The following is a 15,980-nucleotide window of genomic DNA, read 5'->3' as shown; positions in this document are numbered from 1 at the left end:
TCATTAATTCTATGTGTTACAATTCCTACATTCAGCGGTGAGTCATGTCTGTACGTTATTGTATTGGGGTTGAACAGCTGTCGTTTAAATTGTGATTGCTAGCTTAGCGATTAGCAACAATCCACTTACTCAAACAGAGCATTAGCTCTTAGCCACTAGCCGCGGTTAGCCTAGTGGGTAATATAACTGATGCTGTCAATTATATGTAGTGTTTGTCAAACTTTTTGGGGGGCTTTTTTGAGGGTTTTTGTTACCCGGTGGGCCGGTCATGATGGTCTCGGCTCCGTGAACCAGGACATCAACCAGCACAGGATCCTTGGATGGTTGGATTTCTTGGATGGCAAGCTAACCCAAACCTGAACTGAACTAAAATTTAACTTCTCACAGTGTGGTAGGACAGACTGACACTAACCTGAACTCTCCTCCTTCCCACTCGGAAGCCTAGAACATTGAAGTGTGAATCACTGGAACTGGAACTGAAATTGAAAAGGCCTAATATTTGATTTGTATTTGTTGCTTATGTTTTATGTTTTATTTTCTATTTTACCTCGTGTCCTCATATCTCTGGCATTTACACACACTGGGCTCCGGGAGACTAACCTGTCTTCTGTGAAAATCATTCATTAGCTCTACTTAATTTAATTAATCAGCTATTCCATATACTAAGACTAGTACAGAAATAGAGAAATGGCCTTGAGTCGACAAAGAAAAGAGACTCAAACTACTCTCTCAGCAATTGTTTTAGAGACTCAAACTACTCTCTCAGCAATTCTTTTAGAGACTCAAACTACTCTCTCAGCAATTCTTTTAGAGACTCAAACTACTCTCTCAGCAATTCTTTTTGGCCCACAATGAAACTATTCATCATCCTATGTTTCATTTTCGGCACCGGCTTTATCACACAATACTGTTTCTTTGAGTCAGCAGGGATGTGTGAACACTAACAATGGATCCACTCAGTGACCTGACCTGTGTTATGCTAGCAATTTAGCAGTGTGGTGAACTTGTGTTAGCAGCATGCTAATGAAAACCTGAGACTCTAAGCCTGTGCAGTCTACATAAAAAACCAGGCAACATTTAAACAAAGGCGACCTTTGCTCCTTGAAAAGCTAGTAAAATCACACTCATTCATAGCTGGTTGTTTTCTTTGTATGTGAAAGTGTCTGGTGTTCCACAAAAGGGACCTGCAGGGACCATGTTGGAAATAAGGTCGCTTTCACATATAAGCTGGTGGACTCGGTGCGATTCGGGGGGTGAAGTTGCAACATTGTTGCGATTTTCATTTGGTCTGGTTCACTTTCACACAGCAATTTGTCACAAGCGCACAAAACTTTATGAACAATGTCACGTGGACGAAACAGTCACTCATCTATTGGACAGAATAGAGAAGGGAAACCTCTCCTCTCTTCAGCAGGCTTCTTGCCTGGCTGAGGGCTGACTGAACAACACAAGCGAATCCGCAAAACACAAACCATGGAGCAACACCACCTGCGATATTGGGATTTCTGGTTTTACTTTGGTGTTACTATCAAATAATTATTTAACAAGAATGTGCCCAATATGAGCAGCAGATGAGGCAGCAAGATGTTGAACATTTCATTCTGCAGATGAGAGTAGCCTACGTACCGAAGGAGATAGGCAAGCCGGCCAGCTGTTGAGAAATGTGATATTTATGACGACGTATGTCACGACGCGGCGCGCAGGTACTGTACACGTGTGTGCACCCGCAGTGTTTGTTTTGCTCCCTTCTAGAAGGAAGTAAGACGGTAGAAGGCTTCTACCGTCTTCTACTCATGATGCACTGCATGAGTGCATCAGATGCACTGGCGGCGCTCTTGTGTTTAGTCCGTTTTGCTTTCACACAACAAACGAACCGTGCCAGGGTTCACTTGGAAGCGAACCGAGACCCACGTTTTCAAGCGCGCCAGAGTTCGTTTGTTTGTTCCGCAACAGAGTTCATTTGCGCTTTCACACCATCCCAAACGAACCGCACTATCCGAGGAAACGAACTCTGGCGCGGTTAAAGCGGACTTAACAGCTTATATGTGAAAGCGACCTAAGTGTTCACACTTTTACATCTCTACTTATCTGCGCTATCCATAAATAAAATCAATCAATCAATCAAAAGACTCTGCAGTTTGCTGCTAGCTTGATGTGACATTAGCAGCACGCTATAGAGATTTAAGAAAATATCCACATAACTATCAACTTAGGTCTTAGAACTTTCATTTTCTATAAATGTTTGGGGTAAAGCCATTTTTATTAGGCAAATAAATACACCAATTAAAATATTTGAGTTGTTGACCAACTCAATTCTTTTAAGATTTCTACCAGCTCTGAATGTAAGTGACTTGTACACTGTTTTTCCATATATGTAAACCAGGGCCAAGTAATCCACGAATAAAGTAATAAAACCAATTCTGAGGTTTTACTCAACCCAAATGAATCTTGCACTCAGAGGATATGAGATTTCTTAAATTAAGCTGTGTGGGCAATTTTCTATCTGGCTTAATATCTCGCGATGAAATGGTGTGAGCTGCCAAATCCAAAGTCCACAATAAAACTACTGCATTTAGCCAACCATAGCTTTCCAGTTCTCCCTCAAATCATAAATTTCCAAGACATTAGGCTGTGTTTATTCCAAAACATTCAGGATAGGGTTATAGTTCCAATAACTTTACTGACCAAATGGAAAGGCCCCATGAACTGAGTTAGCAATTTTGTTGGTGAAAAACAAGCTTTTTTCTTTTCAAATTATAAGGGAGGACAGTAAAATTTTACAAGACTTAGTTTCTGCTTGCCAGAGCATTGTTCATTTTATTTCCATCTGGCTTTAAACGTCTCATGCTTGCTTTCCCTTCTTTTCTCCGTCAACAACACCCACAGAAAACCCACAGCTGAATTCCTCATCCCCCTTTTCAGAACATCAGAGGCTATTCAGATGTTGTTTTGTTATTCCTTTGATAAGTCAAGTTCCTTGGATCAGTCCTCTGAAAGCTGCCAAGAAGACTGACTAACGTGTGCCTGTGCCTCAGGGTCTTGAGTGGTAAGTGAACACACTATAACACAGAGAGAGCAGCTGAACAATTCCTGTCACTCCACTGTAGGTAGGTAGGTAGTTTTTATTTCTGTGTCATGCCATTTCTGGCCCATCCCACATGGGATTACAAGACACCAAATTATATATAAACATAATCATAACATAACATCCGGTTGTACAAACAAAATAAACAAAGTATATAATATATACACATATGCATGAAATATACATACACATATACACACTTACTGTACATACATACACTTTTTTTTTTTTTTTTTTTTTTCTTTTCCTTGTCTTACATTGCCTTTTCCTGATAAAGAGCTTTTTTTCTCATGTCCCAAGCTTTTTCCAAATAATAAGCCAGTCCAAAAGTTTCATATGTAAACAACCAACTCAAATTATATGCATCATCATTATTAAGAAAATCAAACTCTGTTTTTATCTTACTGAACAAAATATAGCGCGGTTCACTGTAAAAAGGACAATAAAAAACAAAATGAAACTCATTTTCTATGTCATTTAAACAACACATTGGACACACCCGCTGCTCTTCTTCCAAACTGACATACCGTCCAGTTTCGATCATAAGCGGTAAAATACCAGATCTCAGCTGGGCACATAAAGCTCTCTGCTTTTTTGATAAATTATAATTAACATAATTTTCAGTACCAAAATCATGTTTAATCATACGAAACGTACGTAGCTTTGGTTTAGTCCATATATCCTCAGCCCATCGCACCTTATACTGAGTAAACACAGATTCTCTAAGTATAGCAATGTTGATTTTGCTGTTATTGAAAAATGCCTCACCAAACCCAAAGCTAAAAAATAATGCTTGCACATCTCTTGACCAACAGCCATTAATTTGTTTATCCCACATAAAAATCATTCTTGCTAGCCTGTTTCCCTCCATATCAAGCAACCTATTCCACAGCTGAGCCATACATATTTTCCAGCGAGCCTCACCTGGTTCCCATCCCATGTCCCCTGCTATAGCTAACTTTGGAGCATATTTGTGTGCACCTAAAAAATATCTCATTGCACTGTTTTGGACTGAGTCACATATAGAGATGTTTCGTAGGCCCCGAGCCCCAGCAGAATAATCCAGCACAGGACATACACAAGCTACAAAGAGTTTGGAGTATGTTTGGAAACTCATATCCTTCAGGTTTTTGCTCTTACCTATAATTCCCCCCAAGGCTCTAGTTGCTGATTCAGCCAGAACTGTGACACCTTTTTTTAAATTCATGTGCTCATCAAAATAAAGACCCAGATATTTATATGAATCCACATAATTAAGTTTATATGAACCAACTTTAAACTGATAGGTGCTACGGGTACATAAGGGGTTCCTGAAATGAATAATTTCTGTTTTCTTTTTGTTAATGACCAATCTCCATTTTTTACACCAGTCATTAGTATATGAAAGCATTTGTTGCAGTTTTTCTTCCGATGGTGCCAATAGAACAATATCGTCAGCATACAAAAGAATACTTGTCATTTCTTTTCCACACATTATCCCACAACTTAAAGTATTAATTTCTTTGGCCAAATCATTGATGTAGAGAGCGAATAATGTGGGAGACAGGGAATCCCCTTGTTTGACCCCTAATGATGTTGAGAACCAGTTGGTGCAAAATTCATTTACTCTCACACATGCTATGGGATCACAATAGAGAGATTGCATGGCTGCATAGAATCGTCCATTCACCCCATACTCAATAAGTTTATAGGCTAAAAGATTTCTATTAACCAGATCAAACGCTTTTTGAAAATCTATAAAGCAAGCATACGTTGATTCAATGTTATCAATTCTATTTGTTATAATTGCAGACAGTACAAAAATATGATCAAGACATGATCTTGATTTGCGAAACCCATTTTGCTCCTCCACAAGGAGGCGCTCTCCCTCCAGGTACGACATAAGTCTCACATTAAGAATATTGGAATACAGCTTATAAACTGTGCTCATTAGACTGATCCCTCTATAATTAAGTGGCATCCTTGGGTCTTCACTGTTGGATTTTGGCACTGTAAGTCGGGCTGTGTTTAAGTGTGAGAGAACTTGAGTTGATTTAGTGAAAGTTGAGTTGAGTTGGTAAAAGTTACATTTAAAATCTGAGTACCGTAAATTCCGGACTATAAGCCGCGGCTTTTTTCCCGTTTTTTGGCCCCTGCGGCTTATATAACGGTGCGTCTTATCTATGGATTTTTTCAGAAAAAAAAAAAAAATACAAATAAAATCTCTCTTTTTTAGCACTCTTTCTAACTATAAATCCACTTCTGTTTTAATTTCCTCTCTTGCCCTCTTTTCACCACACCGCGGACACTGTGTGCACTGTAAAAATAAACAACGGTGGTGTTGTGTTATGTTGTTTTGTTGAAATGTTGTAATACGGTAAATGGGAGCTTCCTCAAACAGCCATCTCTTTCCCGACAATCCCCTCTGTGCGTGACCACTTACATATGGTAATTACGGTAAGCAAACGGCCACTCGGGCAACAACTCCCTCCCCCGACTACCAGGAGAAAATCACAAACTTCGGCGAATTCACACAAAGGAAGATCAAGGAATATTCACAACAAGACGAGCAGTAGAAGCAACACTCTCACTTACCATGGGGAAGGTACGCAGAAATTCACACGAGGCAGCTTTCAAGTTGAAAGCAGTCAATCTCGCATTAAAAGAGAGCAGCCGCCGATCAAACAGAGCAGCCGCGCGTAACCTGGGCAAAAGGGACTGTCCGTCCGGGGGAGAACTACTGAACAACTCCCTCCCGACTACCAGGAGAAAATCACAAACTTCGGCGAATTCACACAAAGGAAGATCACGGAATATTATAGGAGTGTGAAAACATCCACAATCACCAACGGGTTCCAAAACGCTGGACTGCTGCGGGATGAAGAGGATGACGCCGCGGGGACTGCCCCCTAGTCCGATACCTCACGAGTCCGATACCTCACGAGTCCGACACCTCATGGTTTTGGGTTAGGGTCTGGGGGAGGTTAGGTTTAGGCGTGGGGGTGGGAGAGGTTAGGTTTTGGGTTAGGGTCTGGGGGATGTTAGGTTTAGGCGTGGGGGTGGGAGAGGTTAGGTTTTGGGTTAGGGTCTGGGGGAAGTTAGCCTCTTTTTTCGGACTCGTGAGGTGTCGGACTCGTGAGGTATCGGACTCGTGCCATGGCACCGACGCCGCCACAGCTGGCGCTGAGGGCCGTCAGAGGCTTCAGAGGCTGTTCGATGCCGACAGTGATGAAGAGGAGTTCGTTGGTTTTGAGTGACAATGAAGGAGAGAGGAGAGTGGTTGACGAAGCCACCCTGAACCTGTTCGTTTCCGACACTGAAGATGAGGACTTTGGTGGTTTCAGTACGCAGGAAGAAGAGGAAGACGAGGATTAGTGACTTGACTTCTCTGGTTACAGGTTTGCTGCACATATAGCCTATTGTTGTGTGATTTTGTCTGGGGATTAGTGACCTGACTTTTGTTTTGTTTTGTTGAAATGTTAATAAATGGGAGCTTCCCCAAAACAGCCATCTCTTTCCCGACATTCCTCTCTGTGCACGAACCCTTTCATATGGTAATTAAACATCAAAACACCCGCGGCTTATAGACCGGTGCGGCTTATAGAAGAAAAAAATAGTCAATTTTGGTCCCGCGGCTTATAGACCGGTGCGTCTTATAGTCTGGAATTTACGGTACCTTGTTGTTGTTGTTGTTGTTGTTGATGACTGGAAACGTTTCAATACTACTTCGTACTAGGGTTGTGTGATGTCAACCAAATAGCCATCGCGATGGTTCCACAGAGAAACATCGCGATGGACGATGGCATTGTCTTTGATGGGGGGGGCGGAATAATTAAAGATTTATGAAGTCGCTGCCATTTGGCTCCGCCGCAGCAATACACGTTCACATTTACAACACGACAGCTGATCTCTACATGAGACCAGTGGGCTTGGATCATCGACATATAAATATATTATTCATATTTATCTCAGTGGCTTGGATAGGCTACTACTACAACACAGAGCCACGCGACTGAAGCAGTGGCTGTCACTACCAGCAATATTAAATGCAAAACAAATAACGGAAACGTTACAGATCCTGACCAACAACGTGTGTTGAATTTAACTAGCTGGCAGAAAACTGACAGAATTACTGGCGGATATAACGTTAGATTTGCGTGGGCTCAGTTTTGAACCTAACAAAGAGAGAGAGTTCAGGAGAGATCAGAGAGCAGCAGCAGCCTACAGTATGTAATGAAGCGACTTCATGGAAACAGGCGAGTTAAATTCACAGTTGAAGACTTGTACTCACTTTGGGTTGAAAACAGGAAAGATAAGAACGTGAAGTTCCTTCTTTGTCTTAAGATTTTCACAACACAACCGACTTCTGCTTATCTTCCCCTCCTCCTCCTCCGCTCTACTGCTTTTTCTTCTTCTTCCGTTTGGTTTAACAGCGGTTGGCTGGTCCAATATTTTAATTGGTGTATTTATTTGCCTAATAAAAATGGCTTTACCCCAAACATTTATGGAAAATGAAAGTTCTAAGACCTAAGTTGATAGTTATGTGGATATGTCCAGGTGTTATGCCGAGTTTTGCACCCCCGCCCGGCAGCAGCTAAACGCATCCCCACCTCACGGGAGCATATTGTAATGATTTATACAGAAATGTAACTGTTTAAAAGTGATATAATTGTCTGGGTAGACGTGACCTCCCTGATTTCTAAGTTACAACAGCCCAGAAATATGTTGGGGATGCAATTCTCGGCGGGGATGCGGAAATGTTCACGGCACGTGCCGCTGGTGCAAATTCGAGCCATGCCAAATCATCTGCGCCCCCAAAATGCCAGCGCAATGCCTGGGCGTTACATCAATAAAAACCAATCGGATTCCCGTCTCGCAATCGCTGTTTGCCCGAGGCATGGAATATGCTGTAATTCTCTCCATGCGTAATAGAGTGGACTCACTCGTGCTGAGGACAGAGAGAGATGGAGAGAGCTTATTGACTGTGGTGCCAACGACCCTCCGGGTTATAAAGGTGAATAGCCTATGTCCATTGCCCAACAAGTTTTCTCAATTCATTTCCTTCTTTGCGATGTGATAAAAGTTACTCAGTGAGTTATAGTTGATTGCCTCGCTGAATTATCTGCTAATAACCAATTTTAGCAGCAGAATTTGATGTCCTGGACGTGGCAAGGCTGTGCGTAATGACATATCCAAAAGGAATTTTACTGCACTGCGCTGCACGGAGATTATGATGCGCTTGCTTTGGCATGTGGCACGCCTATGTCCAGTACAATTATAACAGGCATGCGCTTGTCCACACTCCCAATTTGCATTGCGAGCGCAAACGCTAAATTACCGCTTTTGCAAAGATAGGGCCCAGTGTGTCTAGTCTAGACTCAATCTTACTACTATTTGAAGCCAAAGAGAGACTGTTCCCAAAGCTCACTGAGTCACACAGCACTGACGAACTACATTTCTGCTAAAGTTTCACTATTTGACATTTGCTTCAATAGTTGGGTTTCCATCCACCTGTTTTTATGCAAAATTTCAAATTGCGTATTAAAATCCTGAGTGGAAACACCAGAAAATTCGACCTCCAAATATCGCAATAAGGTTTTCACGCTTGAAGGAGGTGGAAAAGTAGGTTGTATTGATAAAAGGAAATGCGATAAATGCAGTGGAAACTGCTTTAGCAAATCTGTAACCAAACTCCATTCAAAAACATGCAGTTTTAATGGAGGAAGACAGCAGGATAACAGACTCACATCCAGAATTGACATTTTATTCAGTTACAGTAATCTCTCCGTGGATTATACAGTATATATGCCGAATTGAAGAGTGGCATCTGGTAATACATTTTATGTACCTTTGTATAATCAAGAACCGTTAAATTAATATGTGATGTTTTTCATAGCGAGACAACGTGTAACAATAGCAGCTCAGCAGAGGCAGACAGTAGTGCGCTCTCCATCATCAAGCTTTCCATCATGATTTGATCCACTTCAGTCTGAATATCAGGCTAGGATGTTTTCTCTTTACCTCACATTTATTCAGAGAATGGGGTTAATTTCCCTCGGTTGAGGGTTTGACTGGCGTCTGGCGATGTTTTAATCATGCCAATTAATTGCCCCTCCTCTTCACCATTCCTGATATTACGCATAAGGGTAGTGGTTGGAAACGTGCATAACACCGCATTTTCTTGTGGTGCTTTGATACCTTTGGATGGAAACCCAGCTATTGTGTGGCTTCTTGCTTTCACTTTCACTGCCCCTCTCTCCCTTGTGCTGCCTCTCTCTCTATACTCTGCCCTTTCTCTCATCTGTGCTGTCTCTCTCTCTATTTAGAACACGGCTCTCTCGAATACTCGATTCTGATTGGTCAATCAACAATATTCACCGGTCATTATTTCTCGACAACCGACCGCTGCTCTGCCACACCTGGATTAATCAGTTGGTAAGAGCATTTTGTCCGCAGACGCTACTAATTAGGCCAACCAGTTGCAGCTGTGGTGTCTTGTGTGCCAATTACGAATGAAACCGCTTTGTGTTGAAAACGCTATTAAAAAATCTATTTGAATAATTATTTTTGTCCGATTATTGAATGATTTAGTTGTAGGCCGTGTTCTAAGCGGGATAATGTATACTGAGCCGGTGATTACTGGAAATAATGACCTTCAGGTGAATATTAAGCCCTCCGCTGCGCGTCGGGCTAAATCATTCACCTGTCGGTCATTATTTCCACAGTAATCACCGGCTCAGTATACATTATCCCTTACATATACTCTGCCCCTCCCTCCCCTGTGCTGCCTCTCTCTATATATACTCTACCCCTCTCTCCCCTGTGCTGCCTCTCTCTATATATACTCTGCCCCTCTCTCCCCTGTGCTGCCTCTCTCTCTATACTCTGCCCCTCTCTCCCCTGTGCTGCCTCTCTCTATATATACTCTGCCCCTCTCTCCCCTGTGCTGCCTCTCTCTATATATACTCTGCCCCTCTCTCCCCTGTGCTGCCTCTCTCTATATATACTCTGCCCCTCTCTCCCCTGTGCTGCCTCTCTCTATATATACTCTGCCCCTCTCTCCCCTGTGCTGCCTCTCTCTATTATACTCTGCCCCTCTCTCCCCTGTGCTGCCTCTCGCTATATATACTCTGCCCCTCTCTCCCCTGTGCTGCCTCTCTCTCTATACTCTGCCCCTCTCTCCCCTGTGCTGCCTCTCTCTCTATACTCTGCCCCTCTCTCCCCTGTGCTGCCTCTCTCCCCTGTGCTGCCTCTCTCTCTATACTCTGCCCCTCTCTCCCCTGTGCTGCCCCTCTTTCTCCTGTGCTACCTTTCGCTCTCTATACTCTGCCCCTCTCTCTATACTCTGCCCCTCTCTCCCCTGTGCTGCCTCTGTCTCTATACTCAGCCCCTCTTTCCCCTGTGCTGCCTCTCTCTCTATACTCCGCCCTCTCTCCCCTGTGCTGCCTCTCTCCCCTGTGCAGCCTCTCTCTATACTGTATATACTCTGCTGCCCCTCTCTCCCCTGTGCTGCCTCTCTCTATACTGTATATACTCTGCTGCCCCTCTCTCCCCTGTGCAGCCTCTCTCTATACTGTATATACTCTGCTGCCCCTCTCTCCCCTGTGCTGCCTCTCTCTATACTGTATATACTCTGCTGCCCCTCTCTCCCCTGTGCTGCCTCTCTCTCCCCTGTGCAGCCTCTCTCTATACTGTATATACTCTGCTGCCCCTCTCTCCCCTGTGCTGCCTCTCTCTCTCTATATATACTCTGCCCCTCTTTCCCCTGTGCTGCCTCTCGCTCTCTATCATCTGCCCCTCTCTCCCCTGTGCTGCCTCTCTCTCTCTCTATACTCTGCCCTCTCTCCCCTGTGCTGCCTCTCTCTCTCTCTATACTCCGCCCTCTCTCCCCTGTGCTGCCTCTCTCTCTCTCTATACTCCGCCCTCTCTCCCCTGTGCTGCCCCTCTCTCCCCTGTGCAGCCTCTCTCTATACTGTATATACTCTGCTGCCCCTCTCTCCCCTGTGCTGCCTCTCTCTATATAGATACTCAGCCCCTCTCTCCCCTGTGCTGCCTCTCTCTATATACTCTGCCCCTCTCTCCCCTGTGCTGCCTCTCTCTATATATATACTCTGCCTCTCTCTCTCCCCTATGCTGCCTCTCTCTATATACTCTGCCTCTCTCTCCCCTATGCTGCCTCTCTCTATATACTCTGCCCCTCTTCCCTGTGCTGCCTCTCTCTATATATATATACTCTGCCCCTCTCTCCCCTGTGCTGCCTCTCTCTCTATATATATATATACTCTGCCCCTCTCTTCCCTGTGCTGCCTCTCTCTATATATATATACTCTGCCCCTCTCTTCCCTGTGCTGCCTCTCTATATATATATATACTCTGCCCCTCTCTCCCCTATGCTGCCTCTCTCTATATACTCTGCCCCTCTTCCCTGTGCTGCCTCTCTCTATATATATACCAGTGGTGGCTGGTGAGCTTGGAACCAGGGGAGGAAGCTAGCTTCCTCCAAAAAAAATGTGGGCTTTTTTTTTTCACGTGTGCGCGCGCGCGCGCGTGTATTTGCCATGTTTCCCATGCTGTCAAGCCTCTTAGCTTTCCACCCAGTGAGGAGCATTGCATTAGCACCCAGTGAGAGGACTACAGGACGGAACAGCACCTGGCACCTGAGGCGGTCCCAGGGAAAATATGACGTGTGCTCTGCTGCTGATACTCTCACCCACAAGCAGTTTTTGCCCAAAACGCCCAAATCTCATTTTAAATTAGCATTAGGATTAGACTGTTGTGATGTCATTATTCAGTTTTAACCATCAATAATTGTTCCTTTTCTCATTATTTCATTTCTCAGAGTAAATACTGTATATTTATTTCGAGATTTTTGTCAATTATTTGTGCTGTTATGGTTATAATTAGCCTAGTTACTCACTTCTACACTATCTTAGATTGTGTTACTTATGGATGGCATGGAATTATAGTGAAAATAGATTATCCCCCCTTTTTGCTGGGGACCCCACTTTGAAAACCACTGGCTTAGGCTAGAACTGTTGCGAGAAGGTTTCAGGATTTATCTCTATGCATTAGGCTGTGATTACTATTTATATAAATCTATTTATTCACATAGATTCATGATATATTATGGTATACAGCCTACCTGTGACATCAATGTTTTGATTCATCCTATGATGTCTCACACTCAGGTGTGCTTTCACAAGACAGGTGTTGTCCATTCAATCAGCTAACCTGTCTTTATAATGGCTGTCTTGCACTGTTTGTATGATACTTGACAAAGTCTATGGCCGAAACTGTTGTCAAATAGCGTTAAATTACACTTAATTGCATCTGGAACGAGAGTGTGTCTTCCTGTGAACAGTGCTGCACTACTCATTTAGTTATCAACTTTGGAGCGTTATTTACCGCCCCTTCCCGACATCCTAGGTTGACATGCTTCATCCCAATCGATTCCTTATTTCTTCTACTTTCATATGATATAAAGATCACCACTCAAGCTTTAAAATTGAGCCCGCTGTCAGCTATCGATTTACAGGCCAAATTCAGTTAAAAAATGTGTGAATCTAAAGTTCGCAGGTTTTAGTATAAGAAATTACAGGATGAAACTTCAATACGACAAAAATAGCGCTGCTCGGTGAACCATTTCCACGCCGAATTTAATAGAAGGTTCGGATAACTTGAAATCAATTGACTTACTTGAATATCCGTGCTGTCTGTAGGGGAAACGCTGCAGTCGAGACGTTGCAAATATTCCAGTTTTCTGACATTGCAAAAAGCCCGTATCGCGCAGCTCGTCTCCCCGCAACTCGAAACTCGTTTTGGTGGTAACCCAATATCAACGACTGTCTGGCTTGTGAACACTTACTGATTGATAAAAAAGTAAATAAAAATAAGAGGGAAATATGATATGCTGCTACTGTCTCAGTAAATCCTTCCTGTCAGGTCAAGCAGTGGATTTCACCTCCTTGATTCAGCGTGAGAGACGACAGACCAGGCAGTGGAACAACGTTGCCGATTTTCAGACGTATTCATCAGCATTGGACAATACAGAATGTCAATCAATGTCAAGCAATCTATCTATCAAACAACAACCAATTAGGGTTTCACCTGGTTTCACGGGCTAAGGGAGAGCTCCCCTCCTCCTCAATCTGATTCGTTGGAAAACACATCACTCTGACTGTTTTCTGTGAATTGCAAGTCTTTTTCAACCAATCTTATTTTTTCATTAGATAAATTACCAAATAAATCAAGCCCACAGGGCGGGTGTTTTTTAATCCCCTCCCCCATGCTGGGACCAGGGCCAGAGTGACTCGTCTGCATGGAGCTATATAATGAATGAAAAAATGAGCGTCTGCACATAAGAAAAAACACATTTGATTGATATTTTATTATAAAAAAAAATATGAAAAATGAAAAATATAAAAATAAAAATATATATATATTTTTTTTTTAATATATATTTTTTTTATATAAAATCCCCAATCTAATAGAGGAGGACCATCCTCCTATGCCTCACTGGAAAAACCTCCTCTGATATATACTCTGCCCCTCTCTTCCCTGTGCTGCCTCTCTCTATATATATATACTCTGCCCCTCTCTCCCCTGTGCTGCCTCTCTCTATATATATACTCCACCCTCTCTCCCCTGTGCTGCCTCTCTCTCCCCTATGCTGCCTCTCTCTATATACTCTGCCCCTCTCTTCCCTGTGCTCTCTCTCTCTCTATAGATATAGATATATATATATATATATCCTCCGTCCCTCTCTCCCCTGTGCTGCCTCTCTCTCTCTGCCCCACTTTTGCTTTTGCCCTCCTCCTCCTCCCCATCATCCCTCCTCCTTTGGGAGAACACCGCCAAGGCCTATTGCAGTTTCCATTGCTCATGGCTTCCCCTCGCTACTGTGGCCAGACTTCTGCAGTAGAAGCGAGCGTGCGTGTTCCTGGGTCTGGAACATACCTCTCTTTCCCCCCAAGAAATAGCCCAGAGAGCATGAACATGGGTTTCAGCTGCACACTAGCAGAAACTGTAAACTCACGTTGCATCTTAATCTCATAATGTGATCTCCTATAATCTTATTATATTATTTTATATATTTTATTATTTTACCTGGAACAAGCAAAATCCCTGCCGATTGGGGTGATAAAATCAGTACAATTCAGCTTTTAACCAATTTTGAAATATCGTACAATTAGGGCGATCCCCTGTTCTGATAACGCCACCTGTTTTGAAATCTTTCCTTTCATTTCTTTCCCTAGTTTCAGGAATATGATTTCCAGCTCCAAACCAGATTTATATATTTAATATTGCGTAGTTTCCGAGCCCTAATTCACATACCAGTGCCTAAATTTAAGCTCAAACACAGCCTTCTTCGGCTGTGTCATTTCGGGGTCAACTGCTCCGCCAGATGTATCGGTTCGGTGCTCAGTGGTGCGAGGGTGTACTGCAGTTTACAATTTAGACCATCGGTTGCGCTTCCTTGAACATAGTGGATATCACATCGATCCAGTTGCTGTAGCCCTTTTTTGAATCACCACACATTTCCCACTGCACCCAGACACTTCCAGACACCACTGATACTGACTACCACACTCCATTGTACTTTCTGTAGCCTATTCTTTACTTTTGGTTTTTTTTGTAATAAATTCAGATTATTGTTTAAAGTTCTCTGAGTACATCTCCCTCTTTTGTCGTGACCTACGAGCCGGTCATAAGTTAACACACATATACAGCAGTGCCTGCTCTGTTGGCCATCCTTCATCATAACACATACTGTATACAGTAGGGCTGTGGCGATTCACTTATCTCCCGATTCGATACTATCACGATTCTTGGGTGCCGATTCGATTTACCGTAAATTCCGGACTATAAGCCGCGGCTTTTTTCCCGTTTTTTGGCCTTTTTTGCCCCCTGCGGCTTATATAACGGTGCGGCTTATCTATGGATTTTTCCAGCAAACGGCCACTCGGGAACCTCCAAAATCTATGGATGTTGGTATGAGGCAGAACGAGAGCAAGACAGACATTATGAGAGCGAGACCCTGATTGGATGATGTTGCAAAAAATGTGCCTCGCGACCTGATTGGAGCACTGTGCCACTACTCTCTCTCAGCCACTACGGTAAAACACCCTCCCTCCTCCCTCGCTCCGGGGGGAAAAAGGCAGCGATTGAGCCTGAAAGACAGTCTGAATGAAATTGAATGTAACATTCCCAATTCTATGTATTACATTCTAAAAAACTAACAGCAACATTTTGGAAGGCTAAGCCACACAACTAGCTCGTTGTAATCTAACATCATGCTTCAAAAGATGGAGAACTGGCTGTGTTACGACGATGGCGGCGATTGAGCCTGAAAGCCATGTCTGAGACAGTAGCGAGACAGGAACAACAACAGCAGCAGCAGCAAAGGATCATGCACAAACCCGAGACGAAAGGGACTGTCCGTCAGGGCGCGGACGACTGTGTCAGCAACTCCCTCCCGACTACCAGGAGAAAATTACAAACTTCGGCGAATTCACACAAAGAAAGATCAAGGAATATTCCATCGGACCGGAGCAGATCATAAATATGGATGAAGTGCCTTTGACGTTCGACCTGCCTCTCACTAGGACTGTTAACAAGAAAGGTGAATCGTCCATCACGTTGAGAACCACAGGTCACGAGAGAACGAATTTCACTTGTGTTCTTGGCTGCACAGCATCTGGAGTAAAGCTCCCGCCGATGGTGATTTTTAAGCATCTCACAATGTGTGATTTTGTCTGGGGATTAGTGACCTGACTTTTGTTTTGTTGAAATGTTAATAAATGGGAGCTTCCCCAAACAGCCATCTCTTTCCCGACAATCCCCTCTGTGCACGAAGCCTTACATATGGTAATTAAACATCAAAACACCCGCGGCTTATAGTCCGGTGCGGCTTATA

The 15,980-nt window shown here is 43.4% G+C and overlaps 1 protein-coding gene across 1 annotated transcript in view; it reads right to left on the bottom strand.

The window, feature by feature from the left end:
* The window catches only part of mtmr11 (myotubularin related protein 11), a gene marked incomplete at its 3' end in the record, with an annotated part of 114,409 nt that overhangs the window by 89,527 nt on the left and 8,902 nt on the right, over positions 1-15,980 (bottom strand). The gene's annotated exons all lie outside the window — the stretch shown is intronic.

This window comes from Poromitra crassiceps (assembly GCF_964638095.1).
Source record: "Poromitra crassiceps genome assembly, chromosome: 1".
Classification (NCBI taxonomy): domain Eukaryota; kingdom Metazoa; phylum Chordata; class Actinopteri; order Beryciformes; family Melamphaidae; genus Poromitra; species Poromitra crassiceps.
The sequence above is the reverse complement of the archived record's forward strand: the minus strand, read 5'-3'. Positions and strand labels throughout refer to the sequence as shown.